The sequence below is a fragment of the Neomonachus schauinslandi genome, chromosome 12 (assembly GCF_002201575.2).
Source record: "Neomonachus schauinslandi chromosome 12, ASM220157v2, whole genome shotgun sequence".
NCBI classification, from domain to species: Eukaryota; Metazoa; Chordata; class Mammalia; order Carnivora; family Phocidae; genus Neomonachus; species Neomonachus schauinslandi.
The window spans coordinates 85,500,004-85,526,333 of record NC_058414.1 but is presented as its reverse complement, the minus strand read 5'-3'; the positions used below and the strand labels follow the sequence as shown (position 1 = coordinate 85,526,333).

Below are 26,330 nucleotides of genomic sequence, written 5' to 3'. Positions count from 1 at the left end.
TAGAATTAAATAAAACACATCCCTTCCTTCAAGGAGTTCATGTAATATTGAAAGCCAGCACGTAAATACATAAATGCAATATAATGAGGTAAGTGTGACAACAGAAGTGATTAGATTATAGGGAGGTAGCATAGAGAAGTGAGTGATGAATAAGGACCCAAAGAAGGCCACACATGAGCTGAGTCTCAAAGATGAATAGTTTACTGAGGGAACAAGAGAGGAAAAGGACATTCCAGGCAGAAGGGACAACATTGCAAAGTCAAAGAAAACTTGAAACATTATGATGTCTTAAGGGAAGCTATAAGGAATTTAATGTCATTGGAACATAAATTGAGATGGGAGATTGGTGAAAGCTGTAGAGTTGGACAGGGATGAGATCATACTTAAAATGGGGAGGTTGGATTTGAGTCCATAAACAATAGATTCATTGACATGATTTAAGCAGGGGCAAGACCATAACAGACTTGAATGTCAAACAGATAATTCTGGTGGCAATGTAGTAAACAAGTAAAAAAAAAAAGGGAAATCTATTCTTTTAGGACTAGTAAGAGCCAAGTAAGAAGTTTTTGCTATCACTGTGTCAGATACTTATTTAATTTAATCTTCACAGCAGTGCTACAAAGTAGTTATTTTTATTTCCATTTTACAGATGAGAAATTGAGAGGCGTGTAATTTACCTGAGGTCACCCAGCTGGTAAGGGGTAAAACTGTGATTAGGATACTTCCAACTGAATTTAAAGCTTCACAAAGGTATAGGTTTAAGGGATACTCAGGAGGTTAAATAGCCTTTGTGATAACAGTATGGAGGGAAGTGTAAAGGAGATAAAGGAGTTCAAGATGATTCCTGGAGTTCTCAGTCAGTAGAAACTAGTTGTGTGATGATGCCATGGACTCATAAGAAATACAGAAGGAAAGCGTTTCCAAACCCTCATATGTTCCCTCTCTTCATAAAAAGTATCTCCCACCTGTGCTCTGACTCCTACCCTCTTCAAATATACAAAGGATTTTCTGTCCACATTTTTAATCTTTTATTTCTTCCTGTCATCTGTTCCTGCACCCCCACCTTCAGTCAAACTCAAGTTTTTGTTTTTCTCTTTTTAACTACAGCCCTGTATCCTTCCTTCACACCAATACTTGCAGTTTCTGGTTTAGATCTCCTACTTTCATTTTTTTACGTCTAAGTCTTTCTTCAACCCTTTGCCATATGGTTTCTCCAATGAAACTACTCTCTTAAAAAGGTAGCCCGTGACTGCCTCTTCACCAAATCCTGTGGTCTCTGTAAGTTCTCATCCTCTTTGATGTTTGCTTGATGGTTACATCTATCATTTCAAGGCAGTGATGTTGAAGTTAACTTGGCTTCTTCCTACATTGTAAAACTGTGATCATCATAAATTCAACATAGATTCCTTCACCATTTTAAAAGGAAATTCAGAAATATAATTCTATGCCAAATAGAAACATAAGCCTCTGAAAACATTTCTTTTGTAGCTTTCCCAAATAAACCAACATCCAAGTCATCATCATGGGGGACATTGTGAGATATGTTTCTTTTTTTCCCCAAGTGAAAAAAATTTTCTTCTTCCCTATATATTTACTTGATGTCTTTGGTAACAGCATAAAGGTTTTATTGACACCAAAATGAGTAACCAAGTGTATCCATTAAGATGGGATAGGGTAGAATAGGATAAGCTTCAAAATTTCAGAGACTTAACACATAACATTTTATTTCTCATTCATTCAAAATTAACTATCGGTTCGGCAGTTCTCTAGGGAAGATGCTTCCCAAGTGGGAACTCAAGGATAGAGGCTGATTCCATCTTGCCTCTGCTATATCAGACATGGCCTATATCATTGTTGCTGCAGAGGAAAGAGAGAGCTAGTTGGTTATACATCTTAAATGCTTTGGCACAGCAGTCATACATATCACTTCTACTCACATCCTCACTGGCCAGAATTTGTCACCTGGCTTCACATAACTGCAGAGGGACTGGGGAGCTCAGTTTTTGTGTGCCTATGAAGGAAGAAGAACCTGATACAAATGGGCACTACTCATTTTCATCACATTGGAAGGTTCAAAGAATAGTCTTCCATAATCTTCCATAAAATTCCATCCTCTAGCTATGGGACAAGTACTCTTTTAGCTTTACATTTTGGTCATGTATGGTTGATCTGCAACTCTACTTAGAGCCAGGAAAAAGGTGTTAATTCATATCATGGAAGCACTTCAAATGATAAAATCAGTAGTTCGATGTTTCAGCACCAGAACTTTAGGACAGCTCCCCCACATCGTAAATGATTCTGCCTGGACATCAGGTTTTCTTAACAGTACTGATTTCCTGAATTTTTATATAGGTATAGACATATTCAGAGCCAAATGCTGCAACTTAAAACCCTCCTTACTTTCATTCCTCTATCCTACAAATTTGAGCAACTTCTTTGATGAGCATGAACAGACCATCAAAATGCCATTCTTTCTAAGTGTTTGGTTGACAAGTCCATCTAAATTTTAAGTGACAGCCTTCACTCTCTGCACTTATGAGGCTGCACTGCCTTTCACCTTAATGAAACTGCCAAGTAATTTTGGAACCATGGGGGAAAAGTCTGCCTCTAGCCCCCAGGGGATACACTGAATAACTTGGTTCTTGCTGACCTCAATTGTTCTATAATTTCTAGATGTTTTAGCTATCATCTGTGAATCTGTCCTTCTCTCCCAGTTCTTATTTGGAAACTATCTCCCTGGTACATATAACTGAAGGAGTCACAGGCACAGCAATTACTGATGAAAGAAATTCACATGTGGCAGCTCCCTCTGTACATAGTATGGAAATTAATAAGCATTTATTTTATGGCAAGGTAAATAACAAAACTGTAGGTAGCGATATGTCCTCATTTCTCTGTATATACATATCTCTTTACACATGGTGTTTTCTCTCCAAATAAGCATTTAGGAAGATGAGTTCAGCTCTTAGAAAACCTAAGGGTGAACAGAATGGATTTCTGAGCATGCTGGTATTCTCGATTATTCCTGTCAACCCCTCAAGCACGTTTCTTTGTCATTCCCATTAAAGGTGTGGGCTTCAGCACTGACATCCCATAATGTGCTAAGGGCAGCTCCCACTACCCTCTGCAGTTTCCCCTATTTGCCTCATTCCTTTCTCTTCTTTCTAGTGATAGAAATATCAGACATCCCAGCAGTGTGTCCCTGTTCATCCAAACCTGGCAGCATCTCAGGGAAGAGGACACCAAGATAAAGGCAATCTCTCAGAATAAAAATAAAAATAAAATAAAACCATTAAGGGAACATGTTTTTTGGAAGGGCAACAGTTGACAGAAAAATGTCCTTTGGGGGGGGGGCGCAGAAAAAAGTGTCAGAATCACATCACTGGGTCAGATTTTTGTTATTTCTACATCAAGACTGTATCTGCACCTTCAGATCTTACTGGCTTTTCTAGACACATCTAACCTATCATCAGAGCACTACCCAGTTCTGAGGCAGAGCTAATGTGGTATTCCATTCTGCTCTAGGCATTAGCCCGGAGTCTTTACACTCCTTCCACATCTCTAATGTTTGTTCACCAGTCAGCACATCTGGACACATTCCAAAAATTAAGAACATAAGCTAATAGAATAATAATACCCTGTATTTATATAGCACCTTCCTTGGAGATATGCCAAATCCTCTACCAACTGCATGTCACCAAGACCCCCACCAGCCCTCAATGCGGGGCTACTGCCCCTTGCTGTAAGCAGGGACAGCTTAGACATCAATTGGAGCAACTCAGGAATGCTGACATGACACTTCTCTACCCATTTACCAGCCAGGCCAGCAGTTAATGTGCCAGAAACATGCCTCAGTTGATCAAGAAAGCAACAGACAACATCCAAGTGAAGAAGGCTGACCCCTGTCCTCCACCACGTCTGGCAACCTGCCTCCTCCTGGAGGTGTCCACTGTCTGACATGTCCAATGGGAGTAGATTATGCCATGGGCACCTGCACTGTGCATATGAGGCAAAAGCATGAGCTTTTAGCCACTCCTCTTAGCAGCCTAGGCAGTGTAGCCCTCGGCCCCCAAGTAAATAAGTCCTGTGCCCCTCCCACTAGTCACACTTGCTTTGCTCACCATAATTCTTCATAAATATTTAATAAGTATTTAATGATCATATCAGTAATCCAAACAAAGTTTCAAACTCATGATGAACCTGATGATAAAAGATAGGATAAAAGAAAGGATAACAGAGAGTAAGCTAGGGGCCAGTATTGTATTTAGGATTGAGGGAAGTGAGGCAAAGGGTTAAACAGTCATGATGGTCCCCTGGTTGGTGCTTTGGGTATCCGTCTCTGATACTTTACAAAGGAACTTTGTGGCAAGCATGGAGTAACTCTACCTGCAAAGAGAGACCATCTTGCATATTTCCCTGTGTAATAAATTCCCTTCCCAAGAGACCAGGGCAACCACAACAGGTTAGGGAATTCCACGCCAGCCACATCATATCATGGGATATAGGATATGGGATACCTCAAGACCCCACAAACCATGTAGTGGCACTAGAGGCTGGCAAGTTCATAAATTACCCTCCCAGTTGATTGCATTTTTAATCAGGGTGTGCACCATGATCACTAATGGCCCTTGCTTACAGGATGAAGCCCCAGTATTTATCTTCTTTTAATTATATTAGAAAGCAGTGATATTCAGTTAACCAACTAATCAAGTAAGCCAATCAATACTGGTCTTTGCAGGATCCTCCATAGCCCAGCTCCTTGTTCTGGGTGGTAGTCCACGCTTCAGAGTCAAATGGAGTTAACTCTTGATGGCCAGGGTCATGCTGCTAAGAAGTAGGCAGGAATAAGGAAACCATGGATTCAGCTTTCAGACATGGGCAGAAACCCTATAGGTTCTTTCCTTTGCCTAATTATAGTGGAGGCTTGCGGCAACCTCCTTCAGGTTAAGGTGTTATTTGTTCTACAATGTGTATATTGTTTTCCAGATACATATAGGAGACATTTTTCCCATCCTGCACATTAGAGATTTGAAATCCGCATATCCTAATACAAGCCAATGGCAGAGCTCTAAATATTGAGTAGATTTGATGGGATGACAGCATGAAGTAACTTGTGATGTTCCTAAGGACTGCCAGATGGTTCCTTACGTGAAGTAGTCCTAACAGCAGGCGGACCAATCTGGAAAGCCTCCAACAGGACCATTTTAGGTATGTGTGTCTAGACTTGTGAACGGCTGGGAGACACAGTGAGTTAAGAGCAGAGCTGCTCCCAGGGTGAAGACTCAGTGAGCAGGCACACCCTTTGCTCTCATTCACATGTATCTAGGGACACATGACTTTGTGACTGTGTGGTTGTCCAAGGCTAGGGAGTGGTTGCTGGCTAGAGAGGAAAGTATGTCCCTTTGGCTATATTCATGATCCTTTAACTTTTACCTGGCTCCTCCTACAGACACACATGGACCTAAACATTCATGTAGCAAGCCCACTTTCCAAGGCTAACTGATGACTGAAATTCAAGGAATATTGCACAGTCATTCCATTATTTTTCTGGCTTGTAGGGCAAGAACCAGTATAGAGTTTTCCCTGGATGCTCCTTACTTGGGTGGTTTTGCCATTCATTGGACCCCACGCTCTGTGATGGTTTCAGGAATTCCCACCCTTTGCAAAGCTGAGGATCTCAATTGGAACCTCTGAAAATGGTCTGCTCCTAGATGAGGATGGCATCAGAAAAGGAGAAATGTCCAGAGAAGATGGGACAGTGGGTTCCAGGATACCCATCTCATTAGCCCACAACTGCCCACAGAGGAAGTTTAACCACTTTGCAGACCAGTCAGATTGCCCTAAAAAGGGGAATAAGTCTGCTTGATGACTGCAGACTACATCCTAGCAATGCCTTTTCAAATGCATCAAAATTCCTAAGGCATCCTTGGAAGAAAAGTAGGAATCCTTTGGTGCAGCCAGAAAGCCAATGCTTATGCAGAACAGCACATTGCCAGTTGGAAGAACCACCCAAGCACTCAAGTTCCTGCATCTCTGTGGACTGCTGCCTCAGGTGGGCTAAGAATCAAAATCCAATTCCCTGTATGTGGCTGTCTGAACCTAAGCAAATGTAAGGGAAAATGAGACGTTTCACACAGAGATACATTAAAAGGGAAAGAATCTTAAGACTGCTGTTCGTTTCCAGACATTTGATGAGTTTCAATTCATTAAGAGTTTTGTAGGCTTGTTAATTTAATAAGAGCAAATGGGGCCCTAATGTCAGACAACAATCAGTAATTTGAAGGGGGTGAAAAAAATAAGAACTAAAACAGTCATTACCTAGCACAATGTTTAATCAAAAGACACCAGGAACTTTCAACTTCATAGTAATGTTTTCAAGGGTTGGAGATTTTCAAATGTACACAGTCATTGTTTCTGGCTAGAAGGCTAGAAAAATGGTTGTGATAATTGCTGCAATGGAATTTAAAAGTTCAACTCCGACCCCTCCCCACACACATACACATACTCACCCTAAACCTTCTACCTTTCCCTTGAACTGGATTTAGTTTGAGTTTCAGCCTAGTACTTCAGGAAGCAGGGCTTTATCATGGCATTTGAGGTCTGCTGAGCCCCACACTGATATTAAGTCAAGTTGTTCTGGACTTTGAACTCTTCAAGACCTCCTTTTCTTCTAATGAATTTTTCCAGTTTTCACCTCATCCCTTCCATGCTATAGACAGGACCTCTGTGCTTTTTCCATCTACCCTGCTGTTCACTCTCATCAGTGTGAGCATATGGTGTGTAGGTTTCCCGAGTCCTTTGGGCCCCCGTTCTGCTCTGGCCGCCTGCCTCTTGATGGTTGCCTGGGATACGAGTACCTGGGTGAGTGGCCTGGGAGAGTCACAGCGCACAACTCTTGCAGCTATACCCTATCCTCCCCTTTGAGGAGCATCCAGTCCACATTTTGATCTGCTAGGGCCTGAGTACACTTGCCTCAGCTATACAAGACCTCTTGGTTGAGAGTCAGAGATCCATAGCTATCTAGGGAGGATAGCGTTGATCACATCTGCCCTATTCTTGGTTCACTTCTTTGCCCAGGACTGAAAATGACCCCGATCCTGGCTTATTGCTCTTTTTCTGCTCTCTGATCTTTTCTACATAGCACTCTGCATATTGCTCCCTAGTTCTTAATTGTTTAACTCATGATGCCAGTTGACCATCCAAGAATGAAAATGTTTCAAAGGCTTCTCTTTGACTTCTAAGATGCCCCCTTGCCTGACCTGACTTATTATAGCACAGTACATAGCCTGGGATAGACACCCAACAAATACTTGATAATTGATAAGCAAACTATTATTGTAAGTATATGGAATCAACTCATCTATTTTGATCCAGAAGCTTTAGAATGATTCTGAACCCTGGAGAGTCAAGCCAGGCTGAATCAGGCAGGACTCAGCCCAGGCCAAGAAACAATTCAGAATTAACACCCAGGACTTCCCAAACTTATGAACCTAATACATAGTGTAGTTGGGACCCAAACCTAAGTCCCTCCAGGGCTCTTTCCACTATACCAAACTATCTCCTGCTGCCCCCACTTGTTGCCTTTTGTATCTGTTGCCTTTTGTGTACGCATGATGAAAAGCTTACTGTTATATCTACTTCCGGCATCTAGTTGCTTTAGTGGCATCAAAAAGAGACAGACCAGGTATTTTTTACAGCCAACTGGTGCCCAAGAAGCAGATGGCAGTGGCTCAGGGGAATCAGGAACCCCGTGGTGTGGGCAATGTTAGAAACCATCCTCCTTGTGTACAGAGAAACAGTAGAGGGGCTCCAAAAGCAAGCATTGCCTATGTTCTGTGTCCCTGATAACCAGCCCTGAGAGAAGGCATATGTTGCCCTTTTACAGAAGAAATGAATGAGCTCCAAGTCAGGGAAATTCAAGGAGAAGGTCAGGATGGGATCAAGGTTTTTTGTTGTTGTTGTTGTTGTTGTTTTGCTGTTGCTGCACCCAAGCCCCACACCAGTCACCCCACAATAATCTCTGGGCTCTATGGCTGCATCTGCCTAAAGATAGAAGCAATTTTAGTACCCAATGCAGAGAAAGCAGAGGGAGCAAACTCCAGGGGAGAGGGTTCTGATGGGATATAGATTCCTTAATAACAATTACCACAAGCACCAGAGTTTTCTATTTAATTAAACCAATTCTTCAGCATGGGGATCCATGCCTGGGCTTAGTTGCTTTTTCTTCTTCCTTCTTTTTTGTTCTTTCTTTTTTATAATGTGCTTGCTTCCTCGGTGTTGTATCTCAGTGTAGCAGGATATCTGAAATGATGATGAGTGGATAAAAAAAGGAAAATGATTTCTCTTCTGGTGCCTTAATGGAAGGTAGCAAAAGAATTGAATCGAGAAGTTAATAGTTACTATCATTTATGCTCCCTGGAAAGCCTGATACAGGCGAGCTCTAAATTATCTTTGCTAATGGGACAGTGGTAGCAAATGAAATGATGTCATGGATCTGTTTAGCACCTGCCATCTCCTGCGTCCTTCCCACAGGACATCTCATTGAACCGGCCCAGCAGCTCTTAGAGTCATCATTATCCTGTGTAAAAGGTGATAAAGGTCAAATGGCTTCTCAAAAGCCACACAGCCGATGGCACGGTGGCACGGTTAATCTCAAACCCAGGTCTTTTGATTTTAGATCTGATGCCTCTGCATTGACTCCATAAACAATTCTCCTTTGGTGTGCCACTTTTAATTGTCCCTCCCACAGAATCAATGCAAGCAAACAGCCAATTTGGTAGGTTGTGTTATCTCCTTTCTGTCTTCAGGAAGGGATGCCGATGAGTCATAAAATATTCCCAAGCGGACCTACTGTGTGATGCGCTCTCACAACAACCAAGGCAGGGATTACTGTCCCCATTTTACAGGGGAGAAGCAGGCTCAGAGATACTAAGGCACTTGCCCAAAGGCACACTTCTAGTAAGTAGTAGGCGGAGCTGGTCAGCCTGGCCTCTGACGACGTGCCCTGCGGCTGCTTGCTTAGCCAGTTCAAAATGCTGTCCCTGCCCACTTGCTGGTAACCCTGTGCCAGGTTGGCAGTGAATTTACATGACCAGAACAGACCATAGAAGCCACTCGTGGCCCCTGCCCCACTGGTCAGCCCCACCAGCTTCCCTCCCACATCAGCCTCCTTGTTTTGCATCTCTGCTGACTAGATTTATGGGAGGGAGAACAGGAGAGCCCCAGACATTCAGGAGAGAAGTTCGGCCTCTCTCTCTCATCTGGACCCACCGTTTTCAGCAGTGCCTCAGGGGCTTGACCGGAAGCACTGAGGGCTTTGAATGAGCTGTGCCCCATGAAGGAAGGAAGACTTTGGTCCCTCCACTGAAGGGAGTTGGTTCCAAGAGCCAGCCGCTGCTTGTTAGCTGCCCTCCCCACTCTGTCCGAGCCTCGGGCCACAGTGCCACACAGATCTGTGTGTGGACTCAAAACCTTGACTTTAGCCAGGGGTTCATGGATCCCAAGTGACCTCTGGGGCCAAGCAGGCCCCAGATCCTTACACCCAGTACTTTTTCTCTTCCTCTCTAGGTATGTCACTGAGCTCATGCCAGGATGCGGTCTCCTCCTTGCCCCTCCCCAATGACCATCTGAAACACATGGCTCTCCTCTCCTTAGAGCACATCAAGAATAACTCTAACAGCAACAGTAATTGATCAGTTAATTAATTTAAAAGACTGATAGCCCTGGGACCTGATATATGTATAAGGCTGTGCTGTCTTTCCCTGTTTGTGCAAATGGCTCTCTCGGACCCCCCTACAAGGAGCCACTTCAAAGGACAGTACCCCTCCCCAATATGCAGCCTTCCCCCACCACTGGGAAGGGTGGGGGGAAGGCCCATCAGGGTCTCCTGTCAAGGGGCCAGCTGGAAATCAAGTTACAACCAGCACGACGTGTTTCAGGAGCATCTCGGCTCCCATGCATCGGCCCAAGGCATCATTAATAATCCACAGCCTAATGACGGAGATGAATATTAGAGCAGAGGGGCAGGCTTGGTGCAGTGAAGCGGAGGCAGAGAGTGACTTATTAGCCCTGCTCCAGGTGTAACCTTCTCCCCACAACCAAGCCGGGGCCAGGATGACTTATTGGTACAGTAAACGGATTTTTATAATTAAAATTGATTTTCAGTTTTAGCCTCGTCTGAAAGGACCCGGTCAAGTTCAAGAGGGGAAAGGGGGGCAATCTAGGGAAAGAAAGGGAAATGTGCTCTCAATTTCCCATATGTCTTAGATTGTTAGAGCAGGAAGGAACCTCTCATTTTAGCAGTGAGGTAAGAGAAGCCCTGGGAGGTTGGCATCTTGGGCCAGCCTCAGATGGTGAGATAAGGCACAGCCGGGATTCAGCCTGCGTCTCCTGGATCCCTGAGATGCACTCATTTTCTGGGACTATGTGTGTACGTGCTCATAGAACCACAGTATACTGTGGTGTAGGTTGTTCACTGCACAAGGACACCTAACCAAGGGGATCCTCGGGGCTGAAATCCAGCCATGTCTTGTGTGCTAGGACAGGGCTATTGCTACCCAGAGGATGTGTTCAGAGGTGCCATTTGGGACTGTTCCCTTTAGGTGTCAGCTGCTGGCCAGTCAGCAGCTGCCTGGGTCCTCTGATGAGGTGCCCATTCGATCCTCACCTCACCGTCCAGTGCCTAGAGGCTACACTGGGTTGTTTAATGAAAGACCTGAGGGCTCTGCTGCAGATGGTGGAGACCTCTTGGGCTCCTGTGTGTGCAGCCCAGCTCAATCCACCACGCCAGGCATCCAGGACCCTGGGAGTGGCAGAAGCTAACCTAGAGACGGTGCGAGTATGTCTGCCAATTCAGGAACACACGAACTGGGCACATCTAGAAGACATGGCTGGTGTTGCTGGCACTACCACGTGTGCATGCTGCTCTTGACGCCTCCCTCCAGCAAAGGGGAATTCCATGTCCAGGTCAGAGTCCACTCAGCAGACTTCTGTTTCAGCCCATCCCAGGGCATGCAGTCGCAGGACTCTGCGTCCTCGCCCATCGCTGGCTCTCCACACCAGGTCCTTCAGCCAAGCTGCATAATGGGGAAGGGGACTGTCCTTTGAAGTGGCTCCTTGTAGGGGGGGTCCGAGAGAGCCATTGGCACAAACGGGGAGAGATAGCACAACCTTATACATATATCAGGTTCCCAGGAACCACTTCCCAGTGGCTCTGGTGGGAGCTCAGTTCCTGCTCCGCCCATGTGCCCTGGGGCATGTCATACTTGGCGTCGTCTCTTGGTAAGAGAGCGAGGAAGGATCCATGAATATGGGCACATTCTTTTAAAAAATGATAGAAAATGGTATATTGCCTCTTTTCCTAGCTTAGTGTGCTGTTTAAAATAGACTTTATTTTTTAGAACAAGGTTAGGTTCACAGCAAAATTAAGCAGAAACTACAGAGAGTTCCTACATATCCCTGCTCTCCCCTCCCCCTCCCACCACCTCCCTGCCGTGGACAACCCCCCCACCCAAGGTGGTGCATTTGTTATCATCAAAGAACCTACACGGATGCATCAACATCATCAAAGTCCATAGTTTGCTTTAGGGTTCACTCGTCTTGTTGTTCATCCTATGGGTTTTGACAAATGTATAATGACATGTAACCACCATTATAGTATCATACAGCCTATTTTCACTGCCCTAAAAATCCCCGGTGCTCCACCTGTTCATGCCCCGCTCCCTCCTAACCACCCCCCCACTGCCCCTGGCAATGACTGATCTTTTTACTGTCTCCATAGTTCTGCCTTTTCCAGAATGCCATATAGTTTTAATAATATAATATGTAACCTTTTCAGATTAGCTTCTTTCACTTAGCAAAAATGCATTTAAGCTTCTTCCATGTCTTTTTGTGGCTTGATAGCTCATTTCTTTTTAACGTTAAATAGTATTTTGTTGTCTGGTTTTATCCCATTTTATTTATCCTTCCACCTCCTGAAGAACATCTTGCTTGCTTCCAAGTGTTGACAATTGTGCACAGAGTTGCTATAAACATCCACGTGCAGGTCTAGTCTGTTTTTCATCTACCTTGCCGGACTACCACCCACCACAGGGAAAAGACCCAAGACCCAGATGCTCAGAGACTTCAGGGAGCCCAGACTGGCAGGAAGAACTTGGAAGAACACACCTCGTCCCACAGGTGTCCAGCCCACACCTTGCACTCAGAAAGGGCTCAGTACCTGCCTGCTAGGGATGAAGGAGGGGGCCTCTTTAGAAGGCTAAGTAACCAAGAAATGTGAAGAATGCTCCCAGCCCTTTGTTTCTGTAATTATGAGTAGATTACCAGGGTAGACGAGCTGTACATTAGGACAGCTCTACAGATAAGCAGTTTAATGCTGCATCAAACTGTTTCTTTCATAAGTCACATCTGATTACATTTAATGATGTGCACAACCCTCATCATCTGTCCTTCTAAGTGGGTGTAACTGGTGCATGTGTTGCATAGATGGCTGTGATGACAGCTTGGATCCAGTAAAAGGCTGGATTTGGAGACCTGAAGGTCTCATCCAATGCCGGGATTCCTTGCTCCTTGTGTTTGGTGTGAGCAGCCAAGCCAGGCATTCAGTTACCTTGCTCTCCTCCCCACGTCTATTCTTGGAGCAGTGGTCTGGATGGGTGTGGCTCCTTTTTCCAAGCATCACAAAAAGTCTAAGCGTCAAGCACATGCTGTCGTGTGCGCAAGGGTCACCAGGAGACTGGTCACAGGGGACAGGGAGGAGGGGATGGGAGAACGAGGAGAAAAGCCCATTCCAAAGGCAAAGACGAAAGCTGCGGTGGGGAAAGGTCCCCCCTCCTGGGATCACTGGGCACTCGGGACTCTCCCGCCCCCCACTCTGTTCCCAGGAAAGAGCTTTCAGCTGCCACCAGGAGGGACGGCTCATTCAGGCTGAAGTGTGAGTGAGTGACCCTGCCAGGCAATTTCTGATCAGGAGTGAAAGGGAGAGACAAGAGGGAAGATCAAATTGCAGGGAGGGAGGGGCTGCCCAGGCAGGAGGGGGGACCCCCCCCACCCCATGCTGTTACCTGTGCCCGCTTCGTTCTGCCTCCAGCCCTTTCTGGGACATGACGCCTTTGGTTTGCACTATTCTCACACTCCCTTCGCTCCTTGAAGGACCAGAGGACAGAGAAACCCCGGGGGTGGGGAGACCTTCACCAGGTTTTGCTGAGTCTAAGTGAACAGAACAGTGCATGGTTCACTACTGCTCCCTAGGTAGCAGTGGCCTGGGGCATAGGCAGACTCTGAGGTCTGCAGCCCCCAGAGCCAGTGAAACTATTCCATAATTGGTAAAGTCTCCAGGCGTTAGGCATACCATCCCCTCCCTGCTCCTGCCAGGGGGACATTGTACCACGCTGAGCCACAGTGCCGGGTCCCGCCCTGCTTGAGATGATAGAGCCATATTTGGAGATGAGAGCCATGGATGTTGAGACAGACCTTGCCATGGAAACATGCTAGCCAAGGAGCAGTTCTAAGAGATATTTAAATGGGACAGACCTCTCCAACCCTTTTCTGCCTTCATCAATTTCCATGATGTTTGGATCCATTTCAGGCAGTTACTGCTTCTGCACGGGGGAGTTACAGGCTCTTGGCCCTGGCAAGAGAGGGGATTCCAGCGAAAAGGTAGGCTACACCAGCCGTAGAGCCATCATAGGGAGCCCCGTGTCAGAATCCTGGCTGTGTGCCCTTGAGCGGGTCCACTTAACCTCCTCTAACCTATGTCCTCATCTGTAAAATGGAGGCTGTCGTCCCTAGCTTGGCAACCTCGCAGGGTTGTAGTTGGGCTCACACGCAATCATGCCTGTGAAATTGCTTTCTAAATTGTGAAGCCAGGTACAACAGTCAGGACCACCACTGTGCCCACGCCCCCTGTCTCTGTGTTCTGGAGCCTTCGACCTTCTGCATCTCTCAGACTCGGGGGCAGAAATATAGCAGCCTCGGATCCCCACTCTTCTGCCCCTGTGCCCGAGGGGAGCCCATCATCAGAGTCATTGTTGGTGGCCAAGTGGAGAAGCACTGTGCTTGGAGAAAATACAGTTGCCTAGCTCCTGGAAATTCTGATTGTGCTGGTCGGAGATTGGCCTGGACCTCAGCATTTTCTAAAAGCTCTACAGTTAGGTTTTAGTGAAAAGCTCAGTGAGCTTTGGAACCCCTTAGCCTTGACCCCATTTCCCTGCCTTTCCCTCCTCCCTGGCACTATGTGGCCTGATTCTCCCTTGGAGTTGTAAGCCCCCCAAGGGTGGTCCACACTCGGAAAGCAGGGGCCTGGGGAGCGTAAGAGGGGAGTCCTACACCCCACGCCAGCCCCCCGTGTCCCCCCAGACTCCAGTCAAGCCCAAGCTCTGATCACAGCAGCATCCCGGGCAGGCTTAATGGAGTAGAAAAGCTTTTTAACATGAATCCCACTTATGCATGCTACCTGCCCTAAATTGTCACATTTGTTTTCTTGTGGCTGCCTCAGTCCTGCATCCTGCAGGTTTGTTTGCAAACTCAGCAAACGCCCTGTGTTTAATCGTGTCTGGAGGCTGCATCCTCACGTCCCTGCCACAGCGGGGGCCGCCGGACTCTGTGCCAACACCGCCATGCTGGGTCTCGCTGCCCGACCCGGCCTGCCAGACATGCCAGGCCAACCAGCGTACCCACATGCTGGCAAGCAGCGCGGCCTCTGGTGCTTGGCCGCGAGCCAGCATGCTTCCCTGTCCCAGACCCACAGCCAACTTTTGATTATGCCTGTTCACAGAGGTCAGGGGAGAAGCTGAATAAATTAAGGCCGCAGATAACCCTGGCCTCATTTCCTCTAATAGCTAGAGCGTCTCCCTAGCTTCACCTCACTCTCTCTCTTGCTGTGGGCAATAAAATGAATTCACTGGGGTTTCCCTCCTCTTCCTGCCCTCTGCTTGCTATTGGAAAGCAGGGGAAAGGCCCTCTGAAAAGCTGGAGAGGGGAGAGGGGAGAGGAGGAAGCAGGGAAGTGGTTGGAAAGTTCTGAGCTGGTTGTGGAGTCAAGCTCCCCTTCCGAGGGCCAGGGACTGCGGGTCTGGGGGCCGCAGGGGGTCACTGGGTAAGGCTGGTGGGTCGGGGGTAAGATCATGAGGTCCCACCAGAGTTCCTTCAAGTCCGAACTCCTCCAGCATCACTTAGAAGGCCAACAGTGGCGGAAGGGTTCAGCTGTCCCAGGGGCACATCTGGAAACTTTTAAAGTTGAACTTATCAAAAATACATAAGTAAAAATCAATCGATCAATCAATCAATAAAATAAAAGTTGAACTTTTCATTTCGGAGAAGCAAACCAAAAAGGCAAGTCGGCCACGTATTTCACAGGGGTGCTCTAGGAGCCGTCTCGAGTGTTTTACAGATCTTATATTATTTAATCTGCATAGCCTTTTGGAGATGGGGGGCGGTGTTAAATGCCTGACCAAGCTAGTAAGTGGCAGAGCTAGAATCTGAAAGCCCAGGTCCTAACAGCTGCACTGCCTGGCTCCCCCGTGACCCCCCCTCCCTGCGGTGGGTTCTACACACCTATGTCCCTCTCCCAGGCCCTCCCTCTACTGAGCTTACCTGTCACAGGCAATGGCATTTTGATACTAGGAGCTGTTTGTTGCTGTAACACAGACTAAGTGGGCAGAGAAGGCGTGGCTGAGACTCCTAGCCTTCCCCCAGGCCATCGCACACGTGTCCTCTGAGAAGGGGCACATATTAGCCAGGAACAGACACCTCCTCCCCCCCACCCACCCCGGGGCCAGCAATTATTTCTGACCTCGCTGAGTCCCCATCTAAATATAGCCCCAGCCAGCCGCTTCTCATCTGAGAAGGGGAAATCTGTTTCAAGCCTTAGTCTGATGTAGATCAGATTCCCCAGCTGCACACAATGGGCAGTGGATGAGTTACCACCACCACACCACTCCCCCCTCGACCCTGGGGGGGTGGGGGGGCATGGCTGGGTTGCCTGATGCACTGCTGTCTCACTTAGAGAAAGGCAAGAATGGGCATTGTCCTCTCAGATCTGAAGAGCTACTGCAAAATGTCCTCAGGCGAGCGTCTCTTCATGAGGAAAACACATTTGCCCATGTGGGCAAGATGACCCCTGTCCAAGGATACTCAGACATTAGAGGACCATCTTCCTCTTTCCCCAGCAGTAGGCAGGGACCCTACAAGGGGAGCTCCCATAGGTTCAGGAGAGTTCGTTGGCTACCTTGAGGCAGGGGGTGAGGGCAGAGGAAGATATTTAGGTTTCTTTGGGGCACCTGTGGTCTCCCTGAGATGCTGGGGCATAGAGGGCCCCCTGAGGTATATCCATTTCCTTTTGTTTGGGCACCATGATTTTTCCCAGGGTCAGATTCCTTTTTGAAGGAAGATGTTTGTCCATTCTCCAAAAGAGGCTCCTACCCAGACAGGAGTGTCTGTCAGGAAAGACGTGTTTCTTTGCAAGCATGCTGCCATGGCCCTGAGCACTCCTGCCCATCGCTGTGTGCACATGTCGCTCCTGTTACCAGGCACATGTGCGCCCATTCCCATCCGGGTACCATTCGCACGCAACCACCCTTTAGTTTGAACGCTCAGATCGTTGCTGGGGACGCTGGCTAACAGTGCCCTTGACAGAAGGCAGTTGGAGAAAAGGGTTGGGTGCTGGATGGAGAAGGGGGTGCCTGCCCGGTCTGCCCTGTCACTTCCCACAAAGAGTCATGCCAGCAAGCCAGAGGGTCTCGGCATATGTCTTGGAACTCACTTGGCTCAGCTGCTGGGGCCGGGATAAAGGTGTCTCCGTGCCAGCCACCCCCCACTTGGCTGCTGGAACAGAGGCCTCTGTTGAGCAGGCTGGGCTTAGGAAACTCACACCAGCAGGTCCCCAGTCCCAGATCAGATGGGACCAGAGCCTCCGTCAGCAGCACTTGGTGAAAGATGGCTGGATTGAGAGCAGCACTTTGATCCCAAGGACAAAGGCTCCTTCCCACCTGTTGGGCTTGGGGTGGGTCCCAGAGGCTCTGCCTCTCCCTTCAGCCCTGACCTTGGGGCTAGGTCAGGAGCAGACATCTTGGGCAAGAGTCTGTATCTAGGGATGGGTCTCAAAAGAATAGTGTTGGTGGCCGTGTGGCTTTGGACAAATCTTCTAGCAACTGAGCTTCACCTGAACAATGAGGGGACTGGCAACTAGATTGTTCCCAAGGTCCCTTCCAGCTTATTAACCCTGTGAATGCCAGAACAATCCTCCCGTCCCAGGCACCTTCTCTCTTGCATGGTGGCAGGGCAGCTCTCTGGGTGGGATATGGGTGTAGCTAGCTGCCAGTCTCCTCTGTCAAATGCACTGGATTGACCTACCTGAGAAAATTCATGCCCTGCAATACCAGGGCCCCAGAGGTCTGGTCTTCGAAACCCACTGTGTGAATGTGACCCTGACAGTCCAGAGATGGGAGAGAAGTTGACTTTTACATTAAGAGATGAACCTGTGGCAAGAAATTCAGAAATTATAGGTTTTAGGGTATAGCCAAGATGGGCAAATCAATTCCATGCAGTTCTTGGAATATGAGCTTGACAGGAACCAACTTGCAAGCATTCGCCCTCTTGCTTACGGAGTCTCATTTGCCATGCCTGAGCTGGGTACTAGGTGTGGAGAGATGAAGAGAGATGACTTCACACCACCCCTTGCAAGGGGTTCAGGGGGACATTTTCTCTGGGAAAGAGGCTGGAACGACAGACTGAGTTGTTACTGGCATCGGACTAACTCATTCATCTGTGCCATCCCAATTAATGCTCACGCCAACCTTTCAGGGTGCTTCCTGTTATCCTCAGAGGAGGAAAAGGAGGCCAGGAAGGGGCAGATCCGGGATGCACACCCATATCTGTCTTCTCCCCAGATCTCTGTTTCTCACTTAGCACTGAGATAAAGCTATTCCAAGCTCTCTTTTTCTCTCCAAGCACATTTGAAAGAGCCGGGAAGTCTCCCTGGAGGAGGAGGGCTGCATTAAGACCTACTGTCAGTCTCTTTAGATCTCCTGCTCCATGATGGACTTCTTGGCCCCCTGGAGGGGCCCTCAGCCCCTGAGCTTAGCCACACCTTCCTGCTTTACAGTACACAACCTGCAATGCTGTAAAATTTTCAACCCGAGAACTGGGATTCAGTGGAAGTACCAGAGGTTTTTCAATCCCCTGGGCTGCATCCAGGGAATCGGTATGTTGGAGCCTGATGGTGGGCTGCTGCCCCCAGCTTCATTTTAATTTCCATCTTTGCCACTGCCCTGCTGTGTGACCTTGGGCAAGCTGCTCAGCCTCTCTGGGCTGTGGCTCTTCCATCTGTGTACCTGAGAAGGGCATCACTTTCTCGCTTGGCGAGGGGTCTGGTTAATAACAAACTCGGGCCATTGCCGTGCAGCCCACACCAGGAGGCGGAGGATAGGGTGATTTCTCGGGGCTCTGTAGAAATCGTGCTGAGAGCTTCTCACCCAGCTACTGCCGCTTGCTAATGAGGAACAGCATATGTTGATGATTCCGGCGTCAACACTTGCTCCTTGGCTGTCCGAGTTCCCAGAGCAAACTGGCTTCCTATTAGGCATTTATACTTATTAATAGCAGCAAATTGCAGCCCTCCACAACATCTGCTACTTTTCATTTGCAAAGAGCTTCCTAGACCATTTGTATTAGTAGTATTTTATGACCGATTCTCCCAGGCAGAGTAGGCCTGGGTCCTCCTATCTGGAAATGAATCAGTGGAGGCATAATGAGGGGAAAGGATTTGTTCAAGGTCACCCAGACACCCAGAATGGATTAGAGCTCGGGACCTCCGCTCCCAAGCCTCATGCTCTGAGGCTGCTGCCCTTATTGTTCTGACTATCGATGACCTTGACCCTAGAACTCCTGCCTACAGGCAGGTGGGGACAATGCTGACAGCCTGCCCTTGATCCTGGGCATGAGCCCACTCGGGTCAGAGAAGACCCCTGCTGGATTAACCCCAGAGCCGGAGCACAAGCAGGAGGAGTTGCAAAGTTCAAGGCAACCCATTCCTGAGGGTCTTGTCTTGCTGCCAAGTAGATAAAATCATTTCCCGGTGGTAAGGCAGCCAGGAGATCAGTACAGCGGCTCCTATGAGCATCTGTGCTTCCAGTTAGCCCTCCACACCTGGAGAACCACATTCTCTTTCCAGTCTTTTCTGGTACTTTGCTTCGGGGCCGGACGTCCCTGAGATCTACAGATCTACGGTCATTGAATTAGGAGAGCATGGTCAGCATGGAATACACTGGGAAGATTCATTTGTGATGTTAGACCCAGCTTTTAAAAGCACGTAGAGGGACGCCTGGGTGGCTCAGTCGGTTGAGCCACTGCCTTCGGCTCAGGTCATGATCCCAGGGTCCTGGGATCGAGCCCCGCATCGGGCTCCCTGCTCCACGGGAAGCCTGCTTCTCCCTCTCCCACTCCCCCTGCTTGTGTTCTGTCTCTCTCTCTCTGACAAATAAATAAATAAAATCTTTAAAAAACATAAAAAATAAATAAAATAAAAGCACGTAGAAACCACTACACTACAACTTTCCCCTCCTCCATCCCCCCTGTCCCCTCTACCTTTCACAGGACCTTTGTACCCTGGTGTGACCAGCATCCCTGTATCAGCTAGCTATTGCTACCAAAAAAAGCTGTGTAACAACCCCCTCCCCAAACTCAGTAGCATATAATAATAAGCATTAACTCTCATATGCGTGGACCTGCACACCCATTTCTCATCTTCTGATGTAGACAGAGCTTGGCTGGGCGGTTCTGCTTCAAGCTGCTGGGCTAGCTGGGCTTGTCTCCCGCTGTGGGTTGGGCTCAGGTCTGCTCCACATGGGTTCCTCTGGCTGAAGAGCAAGCAGCTCCGTGGGGAAGCTCTTTTCATGAAAATGGCAGAAACACAAGATGGCAAGTCTGACCACAGAGGCACATCTTAAGCCTTTGCCTCGTGCTTGTTGTCATCCCATTGACCAAATCCAGTCCTGAGGCCAAGCCCAAGTCAAGGGGCTGGAAGTACACCCCACCTCTCCACTCACCATGAGGCCAGGTAGGGGCGGGTGTGGGGATGAAGGAGGGAAGAGTTGGGACTCATGACACAATGTGCCACAGCCTGTGACCAGCCTCCTGGCCTCGGCCTCTCTTGCCAGCCTGCCAAGGCCAGACCTACCTGCCACCTCTGAGCAAAGAGGATGTGGGTGACTGTGTGCCAGGCACCTGGCATAGGCTGAAATAAACATGCTTCCTGAGCCCGTGCTCAGCCACTGCAAGTTCAAGCCCTGGCAGTGAGGGGCTCAGAGGTCATCACAGAGACAAAGCCTTGCATGGCCCCAAGTCAGCAGAAATGAGGCCTGCAAAGGCAATCAGAGGCCACCAAAGGAAAGCAAGGCCCCTGGAGAGGTTTGGAGGGGCACCCCAAGACCGTGATGCTGAAATCCATATGTATTGCTGAGTCACTAATTTTCTGGAAAAGCACTGACTATTCCCAGCTCTACTTCCTTTGCTCAGAGACAGGAGGACAGGACGGGGATGGATGGGACAGCACCGGGGAAGGATGGGAGCTGCACATTTTGACAGCTCCATAGCAGCCCCTCAGAGCTTCTTAATGGGTCCTCTTGCATCCTTTTTTCCCCCTTTTTTGACAATTTTGAAGGAAACTGGGTACTTAAGAAGCCTTTTGGACATTTAAATTAACCCCCAGCATCAGGTTCAGCGTAGCCGTCTCAGCATTAGCATCCAATTAAAAGAGGAGAGACGGAGTAATAACTCGCATTTCGACTAGAATGTCAAATGCTTGAACAAATGAGAGGCGCTTACGGAGATTGTATGTTGTATCTATGGAACATTTCTGCATGTAATCAGCAGAGCTGCAGGCACCCCTTGGGATGCTAACAGCAACAAGTGGAGTGAGACTCTATTGCCGGAAGAAAGCAACTTCCAAAATATCAGGGAAACCAAGCAGAGTCTAGACAGCTGGGGGCCAGGACTCAAGAAAAATACCCTAGTTGCCATTAGCACACCCAGGCCCCAGGCCCTCTAGGCGGTGGGCTCTGGTGATCAGTGCAGAAGCTTGTGAAGGTCAAGTTCATGAGTTGAAGTCCTTGGGTGGGCTTCTTCACTCTGGCTCAGTCAGTCCTTGTCTTTCTATCCCCGGCCATTGTTTGTACATTCCCGGCCTTGTGCACGGGGCCGGACCGGTGTGGGAAGAGAGATGATGATTCTATTTACAGTACTGAAAAACCAGACAAAAGGGATGTTTACCTTGGGGCAAAAGGGTGAAGAAAACCAGTGTGAGTCCCAGAAAGGTAATGGGGGGGATGAATAGAAGCGGGGTAGACACCCACACGCAGGTGCTTCCTGCTCATAACTGAGAATGAGAACCTAAGCAGAGGCTAAGCAATAGCCGAAGAATCTTATAATCACAGACCATTTGACCTCATAAGACCTATTTGAATTCCGAGACCCTTCCCTCCGCCTCTTGGAAAAGGTGGGGGGGCCTGAGGAAGGGTTCTGGGTGGAGCAAAGCTATGACATTATTTTTCCAAATCAGGAAACAGAGGCCCAGAGCTTGAGAATGACAGACCCAGTTACATCACAGCACATGATAAGAGATATTCATCCAAAACCCTTTTGTCCATTTGAAATTAAATTGAAAAGAGTTAACAATGCCTATCTTTTCACCCAAGGATCTCAGAATATTTTATAAACATGAATTTATTAGTCTAACACCAGAAACATGTGTCTTTTTTGCTTATCTCACTTAACATAATGTTTTCAAGGTTCATCCATGTTGTGGCATGGGTCAGAATTCCCTTTTTTTAAAAGGCTGAATATTACAGTAGTCCCTTCTTATCCACAGGGGTTACGTTCCAGGCCCCCTCGGTGGATGCCTGAGACCATGGATAATACCAAACCCTAGATATACACTATGTTTTCTCCTACATATATGTACAACGCTAGGATAAACTTTAATTTATAAAGTTAGGCACAGTAAGAGATTAACAACCATAACTAATAATAAAATAGGACAATTATAATAATCTCACATCAAATGATAAAATGCCCACATGATGAGATGCAGGGAAGTGAGTGACCTAGGCACTGTGACCTAGTATTAGGCTGCCGATAACCTTCTGGTCATATGTCAGAAAAGGGGGATCATCTGCTTCTGGACTGCAGTTGACCATGGGCAATTGAAACCACAGAAAGCGAACCCGTGGGTGGGGGATGGGAGGAGAGGGATGACTGTATTCCACTGTAGGTCTATACCACATTCCATGTATCCATTCATCTGTCACTTTGCTTTGGGTTTGGGTTGCCTTGGGTCACTTTCCACTTTTGGGCTATTGTGAATAATGTTGCTATGAACATTGGTCCATAAATATCTGTTCGAGTCACTGCTTCCAGTCTTTTCTTTTGGGGTGTGTCCCCAGAAGGGGAATGACCAGATCACATGGTAATTCTATGTTTTGGAGAAATGACTACACTGCCCAATAGGACTTTGCACAAACCCAGTGGGATGTGCTGAGACGACCCTGTGCGGACCCTGTCCGAACCCCTCCACCCGAGGAGCCCCACTTCCACCAACACTCGTAGACACATACAGAGATTCTGTCTGTAGAAGCAGAGAGGGTGCTATTGCAGACACATCAATCAACACGTCTCCCAGAGTCCAGTGGCCAGGGGACAAACTTCAATCTTCTGTGGTGTCTGAGACCATCCATCACGAGGATGGCTTGGGTCACAATCGTCATCTGATTCGTTCTCTAAGCAGAAGCCCCCCTCCGTGACTTCCTTTTCTCACCTCTTCCTGTGGTCTGAATTCCCTCACTCAGTTAATTAGCATGCCTGGCACTGTAGCTTAAGACTTTAATCAGCGTGGGGTGGTTTTAATTAATTGTGTGGCTCTGCATCTGGAGTGGTTTGTGTTCCAGGGTCAGAGGAGGAGCCGGTGATGGGGGAAGGGAGAGGCGGCTTTGTTTGGTAGAAGATGTGGGTGGAGAGTCTGGGGGTTTGGAGAGAAGGAATCACAACGCCACCACTGTGGCTCCAAAGCTACCTGGGCCCCCGTGCGGCTTCCTAAGCAAGGTGTGGAAGGTTCCCGGAGCGATTAGGGTAGAGAATTGCACCGAGATAAGTGATGGAGTCGGTCTGGTTTTCAGAAGGGATTCAAAGCAATGGTATAGATTGGGAGATGTAGAGTCAGTCCTGGAGGGGGGGCTGGCCGTTCTGGGGAATACTGCCTGAAAATGGGACTTTGAAGGCTTCCCAGAAACCTTCTTTGGGAAAGTCCCGGAGAGGCGAAGGGAGCATCACCTCAGGTAACGGGAACCGTTTTACTCGTTTTGTCAGGGTCCTGTGGGCACCTCAGTTTGAGCATCCACACTTTAAAAAGAATGGGAAAAAAACCTAGATCAAGCTCAGAAGAGTAAAAAAAAAAAAAAGACTGAATGTATAGATAGAAAGATCCTAGAAGAAAAGGTTGAGAGAAAGCTGAGTCTCATAATAACTGCTGAGGAAGGACTTATGCCCCTGTCCCACAGGGATCCGGCTAGATGAAAAGCAGAGAAAAAGACAGGCCTGTTAGAGTAGTTGGTAACAGCACTGAATAAGTCCAGGAAGCTGGGCTACCCCAGAGTTTCATCCCAGAGATGAAGCAATGACTGGTGTAGGGGCAGACATCGCAGTCAAGGAGGAAACGGTATGATCAAGGTGCTAAAGAAGAAAAGTTCTTCCTGGCCTGTGATATACTCCGGGGGGAGTTCGTGGGGCCGGGTAAGCCTATCAGAGCAGATTCCTGTGATGTGGCAGAGAGGGAACATGGCCGCGCAATGAAGAATGGGGGATTAATGACAAAGACGACAATAATAACCGTCACTTGCAATGTGCTCGTGCGTTTACAAAGCAGCTTTGCGCCTACCAGGTCATCTGTGCTCTGGAAAGCTCCGTGAACTGGGAGGGGTGGGGGTGGGGATTTTATCTCCCTGTTTAAAGTCCAGGGAAAATGAGACTCGGGACTTTGTTGCTGGTAAATGGAAGAGCTAGGATTGGAACCCGGCTTTGCGGGCTCCCACACTCTTTCCGACCAAACTACAATCGCGCTCATTTAAAATCGGGAGAGGAAGGATTTTACAATTCTAGGTATTGGCGCTATTTAACACCAGTTGCGAGATATTTTTAGAAATCTGAATGCAAAGCCTTTTGAGAACATCAGGTTCGCCAAGCAACTGGCACACCCCGGAGCCCCGTGGCACATGCATCCAAGATAGATTATAGGACATGTCAGTGGGAGAAACTGAGGAGGCTATTAATTAAGTTTAGACCAAGAAAATGCTTTTGATTGAACAAGCCATGATTTTCTCCTTAAGCCCATGCAAAATATGGAGTGATAGACAAGCAGCTGGAACATATGAAAACATTATTATGCACTTGTGTTACCAACTTCCACCATCTAAGTTCCCTTTTATTACTCTTTCCCCTCTAGGCATCATGTTTTCAAAGACTTTTGCCTGCTAAACAAACTGCATTGATTAAGTAATAATATATTTCCTATTTTTAATATAGGACATACATCACTGGGTATGCATACAAAAAAGAAAACAGCAACAATCCAATTTCCATTAGGCTTTTGGAACTATTGAAAATAGCTTGTGGGGGCCCCTGGGTGGCTCAGTTGGTGAAGCGACTGCCTTCGGCTCAGGTCATGATCCCGGAGTCCTGGGATCGAGTCCCGCATCGGGCTCCCTGCTCAGCAGGGAGTCTGCTTCTCCCTCTGACCCTCTTCCCTCTTGTGCTCTCTGTCTCTCATTCTCTCTCTCTCAAATAAATAAATAAAATCTTTAAAAAAAAAAAAGAAAGAAAGAAAATAGCTTGTGGACCTTATTACCACTCATGAATTCCTGGGAGTCCAGGTACTTTGGGCTGGGAACCACTGTTTATATGCTTACATGACCAGCATGCCTGTGCCCACTTACAGGGTAGGGAGAGAAACGAAAGAGGCAATAGGAATAGGGTAAGTTCCTGGCTGTGTGTAGAGCCAGCAGGGTAATTTGTACAAAACTGATTGTCAGAATTAATTGCAAAAGTGGGGAAAGTCGCATATGGGCAGAGCTGAGGCATGGCCCATGCAGATTACACGAGCAGTAATAAGAGGAAAGATGAAATCCCACAAGTGCCAAAAGACATCCAAGAACACGGAGAGAGGGTCACAAAGGCCAAGGGCAAAACTACAAGAAGGGGATCAGGAGGCCAGCAGGTAACTGGGAAGAAGTCAAATTGCAGGGTGGTCTTTAAGAAGGCTCAGCATGCGCGTGAGGAAACAAAACAAGACAAGAGATATGTAAAGGGAATGAGAAAGTGAAGGGAGAAAGGGAAGCGAGATCATATGGGGTTGGGAATTAATTATTAATTAATTCCAAAAGACAATTTCGAGACTAATTGAGCAGACCCTGGTGCCAGTTCGCCTGTGCATGAGTTATAAGTAGCCCCTGCTAAGTGTACAGAATTTTTCAGAGGCAGATGCCCCATGCAGCAGCAGGGGGACGCAGCCTGCATGTTGGCTCATGAGGCACAGAGGCTCAGTCCGGTCAGCGTGGTTTGCACTTCTCTGTGCCTGTTGTCTAATAGCGAAAAATTATAAAGGACGGCCACATCAAATTCTCTTAGCACAAGCTGAAAGATTGGGGAAGGAGTCTTCTGCAGAGATACAATGGTGTCCCAAACAGAATAGGATGATTTTTTAAAAAAAAAAACAAAACCTTTTTGTAAAGAAGAAACTGGCAACATAGAGAATAAAGACCAAGACTATTGAAAGAAAATTAAAATTCCATGTGATCCTGGGTATCGTGATTAAGTACCTCTTATGTATTGGACCCTGAGAAGCCCTGTGAAAAGACATCTGGGCGAAGCTACGTTGGAGAACAAAGACATGCAAAAGATTTTTCGGAGCATGCAGGAAATGGAAGCATTTGGGCTAAGCAGAAATGTCACGTGAACATTTTACATTAACAAGCGGCTGGTGAGGGCGAGTATAAGGTTTTGGAGTTGGAGAGGAAGCCTGTAGTCATGAAAAGGGTGTGGACGGGGGGGAGAGGTAGCAACAGCTCTTCTATGAAAACACCAGTGTGAAAAACTTTTAAAGCCAGTTGGCCAATAGCAGGAGAAAGAGAGTGGACAGCTTAACAGCTACAAACTGAGTTCAAAGGCACAAAGAAGGAGAAAGAAAAGGGTCTTGGACTTCGCTTACGTACATGCTCTCTGGGACCACACAGATGATAACAAACAAACAAACATAGGGGAACTAGGAAGAAGGCAGAGCATCTTATAGCA

The 26,330-nt window shown here is 47.5% G+C and overlaps 1 protein-coding gene across 3 annotated transcripts in view; it reads left to right on the top strand.

Moving 5' to 3' along the window:
• The window catches only part of PLXNA4 (plexin A4), a 353,986-nt gene that overhangs the window by 226,900 nt on the left and 100,756 nt on the right, over nucleotides 1–26,330 (top strand). The window lies entirely within an intron of this gene.